Genomic DNA, 9,922 nt, shown 5'->3' on the forward strand with positions numbered 1-9,922 from the left:
CCAGTGGAATTAGACACATACAACAAGAAATTCTTAGAGTAGTCTGGTAGTGTGAGCGCTGGCGCCTCCTGTAACCTCTGTTTGATTGTTTCAAATGCCACAAGGCCTTCCTGTGTCCAGGACAGATTGCTGTGAAGTTGAGCGTTCCTAGTATCCTTAACCATAGCTCTCAAAGGTCCCGTTAAACTAGAATAATTCTCAACCCATGCTGAAGAATAACCAGCAATACCAAGAAACGTCAACATCTCTCTGACAGTTCTAGGCTTTGGAGCCTTACGAATAGCCTCCCATTGACAATCAGAAATGCTTCTGTGTCCATGCGTTATTGTCTGACCCAAATATACAACCTTCTCCTGGCAATATTGCAACTTCTTTTGTGAGGCCTTATGCATCAGTTTTTGACCTTCATGTTCAAACAACTTAAGAACACCCAGCTCTCTTCGTCTCTTTTCTTTACGTCGTTCCCCTTTTTTCCCCTTATTTTGATCCGACTTACTGTATATGTGGACACAAGTACTTGCATTATTTTAAGTACACCTGGGTTAAGAGTCCCTTCCACAGGCCATGGTTGTTCAATATTAGGCCAAACTTTATGCCATTTTTCAGATAACTTTACAATACCATCAACTAGAGGATTATTTTTTTTGCACTACATCAACCGGAGTAGTTACTTTCAACGCTTTAATGTCCTTTTTCCGCATAGTGACAACTCTTTTATATTTCTTTATTGTAAATTATTTTTATTATTATTTATTTGTTTATTTTTCTTTTAATTCTACTTAATTGTTGATAGGTGGCAATCTTACCACATCCGCTAATGGAAAATCAAGGGAATTTGTCAACTCCAGAGCAATCACAAAAATCTTGTTATTCAGCAATCACACAGCGCCAACTCCTACCTAATAAGCACCCACTCACCTTAGTTTTATCCCAAAAGCTCAATACCAGAATTCCCAACACAACTTGACTTCAAACGACCCCTGCACAAAAAACTCCAATATGTAATATTCAAATACAGTAACTGATCAGTCCGTTGCCAAGTCTCCCCTTAGATAGTCATAACATGAAATATGGCAGGCATACACAAATAGACTCTTTGTTACAAATGTGTCTATAATATCCTGAAAGGAAACAAACTAAATGTGTATCAGCCGTAATAATTATAAATGAGTAAAGACACATATGCACAGTTGTTTGTAAAGAGTTTGTGGATTACACAATACTGGCCAGACTTTGCTTTGCTGTGACGCGCTGGACGTCTCTCTCTCTCTCTCTCCTGAGAACAAAAAAGCAAACAATATACACTATATGCACTTCCCAAAAAAGTAACTTAGGCTAAGAAAAACCCAACTGCTGATTATGAAATGACCCAAACCATACAGCAGCATTAATCAATAACTTTAACAACAAATTTCATAACACAGTTTTCCCCTTGACCAAATTTCCCTTCTCCATTTCTTTATTCATATATATATATTTTCTTCCTTCTTCATTTATTCTATTATTCATTTGTTTTCTTCCTTAATCCTCGCCTTATCATCCTCTGCATAGCCTCTCACACACACAGCCGAGACACAGCAGGGCAGCTCTCCACACACACAGTAGTTATCCAGTCAACAAGAATGCATTCCTTAACGCTGTTTATACAGCATGCTTCCGCTGCACCTTTTTCCTTTATTATTTTCCTTCCTAAATTTGTCCTACCTCGAGTTTGCGGTGTCAGTTCGACCACTGACGAGGGACCAGAAACAGGTGTCGGTTGGACCACCGACTGGACGCCACGGACAGGACGCCACGGACAGGACACGTGGAGTCAGCGTGGGCCGGACTCAAAGAGGAGGAATCGGTATGGATGGTATGACTGCCGACCAAGACCTTGGAACTGGTGTCGGACCTTCGACGAGGGACCAGCAGCAGGTGTCGGTGGGACCACCGAGTGAGACCTGGGAGCAGGAGTAGGCCAGGGATCGGGCGAGTGGCTAGCAGCGCTAGCAGGCCGGGAATCAGGCAGGGGGCTAGCTTTCTGACAGCTAGCGGGATTGCTGCTAGCATGTCGGCTAGCAGGCCGGGAACAGAGCAGGTGGCTAGCCGCGCTAGCGGGCGTGGAAACACTCTGGTTGCTGACGGGTCACTGATGGTGACCTGGTCGCCTCCGATGACCACCACGGTAACCCGAAAAGATGGCTAGGCGGAGGACTCCGGGGGAAGCCTAGCCTCCAGGCTATCAGGCCGTAGGCTAGCTGCCCGTGCTTCCTCTGACTCCCTGGCCTTCATGGTCAGGTAGGCCAGGAGAATCATCGTCTCTGAGTCCTTGGTAGGTGGGGGCAGGCAGGCAGACGGACAGGCTAGGCGGAGGACTAGCCGCACTGTTCGAGCAGGATACTAGCAGGACAGGCGGAGGACTAGCTGCGGTAGCCGGGCAGGACAGGAGGATGCTTCCCAACCTGCAACTAGCAGGCCGAGAACAAGTCCTTTGAGGGCTAGCAGGCCAGGGAAACGGCCGGAGGCTAGCCGTCCGGGCGTTAGCTGTTTCCAGGCTAACGGACTGAGGAACTGATGATGACTTGGCTGGGAGATCGGCTGAGATGTGGAGGCCCCAAACCACATAATTCTCAGCGCCAACATCTCCCTTAGCACGTCAGATTGTTCCTCTGTTAAAGTGTCTGCTGGGCTCTTAAGTGGTGCGGTCATTCTGTGAGGATCGATGGGTGCGCAGAGGGGGTGAGAGCCCAAACGCAAGAAGCTGTGAGCTGAGATTGCGTTCCAGGGTTTATTTATCCCAAGCATGACAAACAGGCATGAACAGAACTCACGGGTACAGGAAACTGGTAACATCCACGAGCAGGAACTGGTTGTACATACAACAGAGCATACATGCGACAATGACCGGACAGGGAATGAACAGAAACACCAAACATTTATACACAGGGACTAACGAGCGGGGCTGGAGCAACACAGGTGACAGAGATCAGGGCTAACGAGACAGAGAGACAGAAGGGGGAAACAGAGAGACCGGATGGCAGGCAGATTACTGGAGGTGAGCAGACATAACACAAGTACTGAACACTAAACATATCGAAGTAAGGAGTAACAGATCAGAATAACAAAAATAACAAACTAATCCAGACACAAGCAGACAGAATACGAATACACTAATAACAAGGATCACAGACTGAAGCCAAGATAAAACAGAACTCAGAGCAGACATGGGCAACACAACACAGAAGAAAACAGACCAGGAGTAAACACTAAAGACATGAACTAAGGTACAGGACTAAGAACTAAGACACCAAACTAGGAACTAGGATACGAGACAAGGCAGATACGAAGCAACTTAAGGATGAATAATGTGGTTGAATTAAATAATAAATCAGATTAATTAGTGAAACTGACAGAGAACATAAATGACACCTAACAAACAGGCGGAACCCAAGCATGATGGTAGGAAACTAGACATGAGGGACAGGAACAGAACTAAAGTACTAAAGCAGACACCGAGATAACAGGACAGTTCAGAACCACCACACAGAACAAGCAGAAGACCACAGACAGACAGGACTGAAACCCAGACACAGAGAACCCAAAATCAAAACACAGAGAAGGCATGGCCAAAGTAATATAACCCAGACAAGCTCAGGACAGGATCGGGACATTTCCACCTTAAATTGGTGCAGAAAATGTCTCCAGAATTCAGGAAATTGTTTTTAATGCTCACAATCTTCTGGGGGAGGACCCACAGACCCCCCTATTGAATATTTTATGAATAAATAATTCTTAATTGAATTCACATTATTAAGCTAATTTATCATTGAGGTGAAAAGGTGCCATATGCACATTTTAAAAGATTTTAGGCTTCTTCAGGCATGCCTGCATGTGTGTAGAGTCAGCTGGGATTAAGATCAGATTGAAAAGCTGACTGTAGGCTGGGCGCCTCCGGGACATGTCATGTCATGAAGTTTTGCTTCAGGAAATCTGAATGCCTGAAATAACTCCCTCTGCTTTACACCTCTGTTGGTGGAATCATCATTAGGAACTACACGTACATCAGAAAATGTCCTGCTTCCCATTGTGATGTGTGTTTGTGTTTCTTGTATCATTTCATATGTAATGTCTCATTAATCTGATTGTCCCTGTTTTTTTAGTTTTCATATCATTTATTCTTCTTTTATTTTGTTTTAAAGTGTTAGGATTTTGTCCCATCGCATAAGATTTGGGTTTTAATGGTTTTATTACAAAGTGTATGAAACCCATGACCAAAATAGTTCAACATTCTCTTTTTGAAGATTATTATGGCCATTATTATTTTAGTTCCACAGTTCAGCAAATAAACAAACGTGTAACCAAAGTCCAGACACCAGACAGATTTCTAAAGTCTGTTTATTCAGTTCCTACTGATCCTGAATTATATATTGAGCTAAGACAGGGTCATATGTCCCACACTAACAGTTGGAGATTAAATGTGTCTCTAAAGTTTGTGGGTATTTCTTTATGGGGCTGCATTCAATAAGGCCAAAGGATGTTTATGCGTGTGTTTATTTGTACCTCATTACATTTTTTAAGGATTACTTATGTATCAAAGCTGAGGTTTGATACCAAAATCAAACAGTTTAGTGTTCCTCAGTGTTTTCCTCACAAGTGTCAATGAAAGTGTTTCTCTTCAGTTTCAGGTTTACAGTGTTAGTCCTTGTCTGGGAGAAACATTAACGATAAGATACCAAAAAACAACAGAAGATAATAATTTATCAAAAAGGGGAGCCAGCTGTTCTGACCTTTACGTACTTCTACACTTCATCACACTTTCACTTTCTAAATGTCGTCTAAGCTGCTGAGCACGTTCACTTTTTAGATGCCCTCTGAACGGCAAAGGAGTTGGATGCAATTAGGGTAAGTAAAAAAACTAACAAAACAATGCTTGTGTGTGTGTTTATGCAGTAAGCTGTGTGTTATTCAAACTGTAACATCTTCAATAGAACAAGCAGCTAAACAATATGTTTAGATATTCCAGAAATACTTTTTATTCTGTGCTTCCTTTATTCCTGTTATTTTTCCTGCTGAATTCCTGCGTCCCCTTGATATTCAGCCTTTACGTTGATGTAGTTAGTGTTTTTCCTGTAAAAATGTTAAATGCAGGACTTTAACCAGTAATGGAGTATTATTACATTGTGGTACGGATACTTTTTACTCAAGAAAACATCTGTGTGTTGCATAATTTCAAGCAGAACTGTTTGATGACCAATCGGCTGTTTGAATCCGACTTCACCGTCAGTGTCTCTTTAACACGTCAGCTACACACAGATCCAGTTATATTCATGCACCTGTACAGGATCAGCTCAGCCGGCAGCTCAGACGTCGCTTCGAAGCAGAAGTTTGTACTGTGTTGAGAAAAAATAGATAAGCAGAGGGGGCTGCTGCCTCACATTTCTTTCTATTTACAAAAGAGGAAGAGCTCCCACACTGCCAAGAGTTCATGCTTCCACTTCCTTTGTACCCCTCCTTGCTGCATTAACCAAACGAGCTGTACTAAGCTGTGTTATGCAGCTGTGCCAGATGTTACTGAGCTGGACAGATGCAAACATTTAGAAAACATTTTAAGTTTAAAGTTTGGTTGTTCTACTAATTAACTCCGATCCAGTGAGTGCACACTCTGCCACCGGTGACCGTGTTGGAACGCAGCCTGCATCTTACCTTACTTTCCATTAACGGTGTATTAAAAGTGTGGTGGTGTCTCATTTCTCTCATTTAGGGGCTCCCCCGAAGTTGGATCGCTTTCCACATTACTTCAGCAACTAACACAACCCATATAACTATGCCGTGTACCACTGGCATTATGTCAGTGTTAATTTTAGCCTGCAAGAAAGGATGTAACGGTACAAAGCGATTCGTTTACTAGCCTAACTTCTAGTGAAACAGGGATCCACAGCTGTTTGCTTTGAAACATTTGATTTAGATTTATTGTGCGTATAGCTTCTAACTAACGCGACCTGTCTGACACCACGGCAGAGGGGGACATATGAGTGTATATACAGCAGGCGATCATCTCTTGTAACATAGTGTAAGGTGGAACAGGTATATATTATTCATTGAGGGACTCCGTGCATTTTAACACGTCACTGATAAACACCGGCTTGTACGGCCCCAAAACTGTCTGGGCCCCAGTGCGTCAGCACTGTCTACACCTCCTCCCCTGTCCTGAAATACTTTTAATGACTTACTACTGACTTCCCCTGCATCTCCGTGGTATTCAGCCTTTATGTTGATTCCACCCCCCCCCTAATAGGGTCCCATCACCGCTGAGACAAACGAGTGAAAAAGTATTTGCTTCAGGAACAGTAACTTTTCACTGTGCTTTTACTCTTTACTCAAAATTTTTGGAGGGTCAGTGATCTACTTTTAACTTTGCTGTATTTGCATTTTTTCTGGGGTGCTTTTAAAAAAATATTCCTGTTTGCACACAGCTTCCCCGTCAATCAAATATATTGTATTGGATAATGTCGCTTGTTCACACAGACAGACAGCAGTGGGGGTTTTTGGCTTGTGTGGAGGTGAGTGATGATGAACAAAAGACTAAACTACCAGTGCCTCGAGATTACCACTAATTAGACTAAAGACAAATATAGGCCTATGTCCTGCTAACATGCATGACTCACGAGCTGAGCAAATGTTAGCTGAAGTTCAGAAAAGGTAATAGACTAGACCGCACAGGCTGATGGACTGTAATTTGTGTCTAATAACGTCATCACAATCGCCACATTCATATGCAAATTAGGCGTTAACTAATTAAAAAGCACTAATTTGCACACATTTGACAAGTCACTGCAGGTGAATAGGATAAAGAAAATAACTAAAGCATATCAGCACAGAACTTCCCCAGTTAATGACTTCCATCAAGAGCATTTTCCTCTGAAATGTGCTGTGTAAATATGCAGATTAGCTCCTTTTGGTTAATATAGAAGAAATCTACAGATGCAAACAGACCCCAGCGAGCAAGAAGTCGTCTAGAAAGACGTAGTTGTTAGACATCCAGAAGACGTCCTCACAGGAGCCAGAATGAAAGTTTTTTATACGTCTTTTCAGGATGTTGTTTAGACGTCAATTAAAGACGTGCTACAGACGTATTTGTTAAGACATCTAAAGGCAGAATAAATATTAGACACGTTTTCTTTAGTAGAAATGCCAAAGACTGTTAAGACCCATACTGACATGAAAATCCCATCTGTGAATATTTGGTAGGATCCAACTTTAAAAATAGTGGCAGAGTTAGTTCTGAGAAAAACCCAGTTACTTAATGGTTGTCGTGTCATGAAACTGTAGACACAGATCTAAATTAGATTTTAAAGAATATTGATAATATTGAATATTCAATTGATAACTAGTGTATATACTAGTCTTGCATTTTTTTATCTTATCAATATAATTTTAATAAACTGCCTAGTATTTTCCTGTAAACCAAACTGATCACTCGAAGAAATCAATGATTTAAATCTCAAAATATATTTTTATTACTAATTTTACCCAAACTTAAAACCAGAACAGTAAAGTATAAATTAACACAATAAAACTGTATTACTGCCAGAACAGTAAAGTTATAAATAAAAGTACTATAAAATGTTGTTAAAACAGTAAAGAATTAACAAAATGTGGCTGCTATTAGGTCCACAATATATTTATTTGTAGCAAATGATCCGGCTGCAGCAGACTTTATTTGGGCCTCTGTAGCAGCTGGGTCCCATTTCATGACAGCAGCTAAAATCAAAGCAAAAACATGCACATGAAAAATAAATAACAAACGCCACTGTTGTGGTCTAGCTTGCAGCACAGATACATAGATGAAAATTTGAGTACTTGATTAAATGAAATAGTTATTAAATCAAGTCACATCAAGCCTGATATTCAACATTCCACACACACACATATTCTACACACTTTTTTTTAAAATTGCCATAATATGCTTTTATTGCTGAAAACAATTTCTTGTCTTCAATTCCAATTTTATCCTTTTTGCCCTTCCCCTTCATATTAAAAAAAGGTCATCAGCTGATTGGTGAAAAGCCTAAATCCAATACAAGACAAAATTAATATGCAATTATTACTTACACACACACACACACACACACACACACACGTAGCATGGTGACCGCAGGATGCGTTTTTTCGGCAGGAAAATAAATGACAAAAAAACAAACAGCGATTTTGATAGAGCATTGGCATTGGCTGAGATGGACAAAGGGCTGCATAAATTAACCATCGTCAGCCTTACTGTGCGTTCACTGTGCCCAAGTGCACAGTCCTGCTCCTTACTTAAAACATCAACTAAACCAAACCCCTAAATCAAGCACCAAATGAAAAAAAAAAATGGGGACACAAGAAAACCAAAGCAGAGCTGAACTAACATGAAAAACTGTTCTGGTCAGATGTCTAAAGACCTGTGTCTGTTAAGTTAATGTGTAAATAAATACCTGTCCATCACTTTGTGCGTGCAGTCCTTTACATCTTTCCCCCCGACTCTTGCCAGCTGACAAACCTGCAAATATATAAAGGGTAAAAAATTGAGAACATTGTACGGATAGAGAAAAAAGTTCAACCAGTGTGGTCCAATTGTTTGCTGCCTTGAAAAACTGTCAATTTTGAAAATTATATGTCTAGTCTTGAGATAATTGAATGATTTGTTTAACTCTAATATCACATACTTTGCAACACATTGTATCAGCAGGTAAAATACAAAATTCAGATAGAATTTGCTAGAACGATATTGAAATGTATCAATATGATCTGTATTACTGTGTTTCATACATCTTCTGACTGCAGTCAGTGGTGTATCTCCTTATAACGCAATTAACACGCCTAATCTTTCGGACCCGAATCACCCTGACTGACTCGCAGCTTGGCACACAACAAAAACTCCTGTTGGGATGTTGCCATTTCTGATATATTAACATTCCAACATTTAAATTAAAAGAAGTACACTAAAGTTTGATCAGAAATAAAAATTGTATTATAATAAACTAAACTTAAGTTACCCAAGAGATCACCTACGCTGCAGATGTGTACTGAAGTGAAAAGCGGAAATGATTAGACCTGTTTGTCGGTTAGAAAGCTTAGCGCACCGCATAAACCCCCTATTGGAAGAGGTTGAAAAATATTTTACCAAGGTTTCAAATTTGTTTTTCTCCAGAAGAGAAGCCTCCTCCCTCTCGAACTCTTCCAAGGTGTTGATCTTGCTTATATCAATTCCAGAGTTAGGTAAGGTCCTCTGGAGTTTTTTGACCTCCTCAGTGAGTCACCAGCTTTGTTACCACTATTTTCTGGAATTCTGGCAATAATGAGAAATTAAGAAAAAATGATTACTCACTTAAATAATCATGGTTCTCTGGTAACAGCAATGCATTTCAGCCTTTCAGTAAAAGAGTGCTCTCTAGCAATCCCAGAAAAATGAATGACTATTCAATTAGTTACTTAAAGGTGGGGTAGGTAGAAATTTTCTATAAAACTTTTTCCCAAATTTGTTTAAACTGTCTATATATACCAATACATACTTAAAATGTAAGTACTCTGAAAAAGAAAGTATACAAATCGAGTGTCTGTAGTCCTCTCAGTGCTGTAATGAACACAGCTCATTATTTCCAACCGGGATGAAAGAAGTGATAGGCTCAGCGGCTGTTACTCTGCCTCGCTACCATGGCTACCAGGACTGCTGCGTAAGAGCAGCCCACATGCCCGCACACGTTTGCTCAAGGATTGGAAGAGGCACTGAAGATTGGAAGAATCACAATTATGGCAGAGCAAGAGCAGTCAAAATTCCCAGTTACCTGCATATACAGTCAGCAAAGGAAAACCGGGCAAAAAAGGAAAACAGTATTTGAAAAGGCTATGACCCAAAAGTCTTTGGATAAAGCAAGAAGTCAGACGAGAGTCAATATCGGCG

General features: G+C 40.7%; 1 protein-coding gene and 1 long non-coding RNA gene across 2 annotated transcripts in view; one reads left to right on the forward strand and one right to left on the reverse strand.

Annotated features, from left to right (window-relative positions):
• Positions 1–9,922, forward strand: part of LOC123960356 (scavenger receptor cysteine-rich type 1 protein M130-like) — a 549,618-nt gene that overhangs the window by 509,893 nt on the left and 29,803 nt on the right. The window lies entirely within an intron of this gene.
• LOC123960224 lies at positions 7,948–9,304 on the reverse strand. The gene is made up of 3 exons (XR_006822468.1): positions 9,146–9,304; positions 8,457–8,521; positions 7,948–8,050 (listed from the first exon to the last, which is right to left on the reverse strand). It is a non-coding gene; the product is annotated as an uncharacterized LOC123960224 (long non-coding RNA).

Source organism: Micropterus dolomieu, linkage group LG21, assembly GCF_021292245.1.
Source record: "Micropterus dolomieu isolate WLL.071019.BEF.003 ecotype Adirondacks linkage group LG21, ASM2129224v1, whole genome shotgun sequence".
Taxonomy (NCBI): Eukaryota; Metazoa; Chordata; class Actinopteri; order Centrarchiformes; family Centrarchidae; genus Micropterus; species Micropterus dolomieu.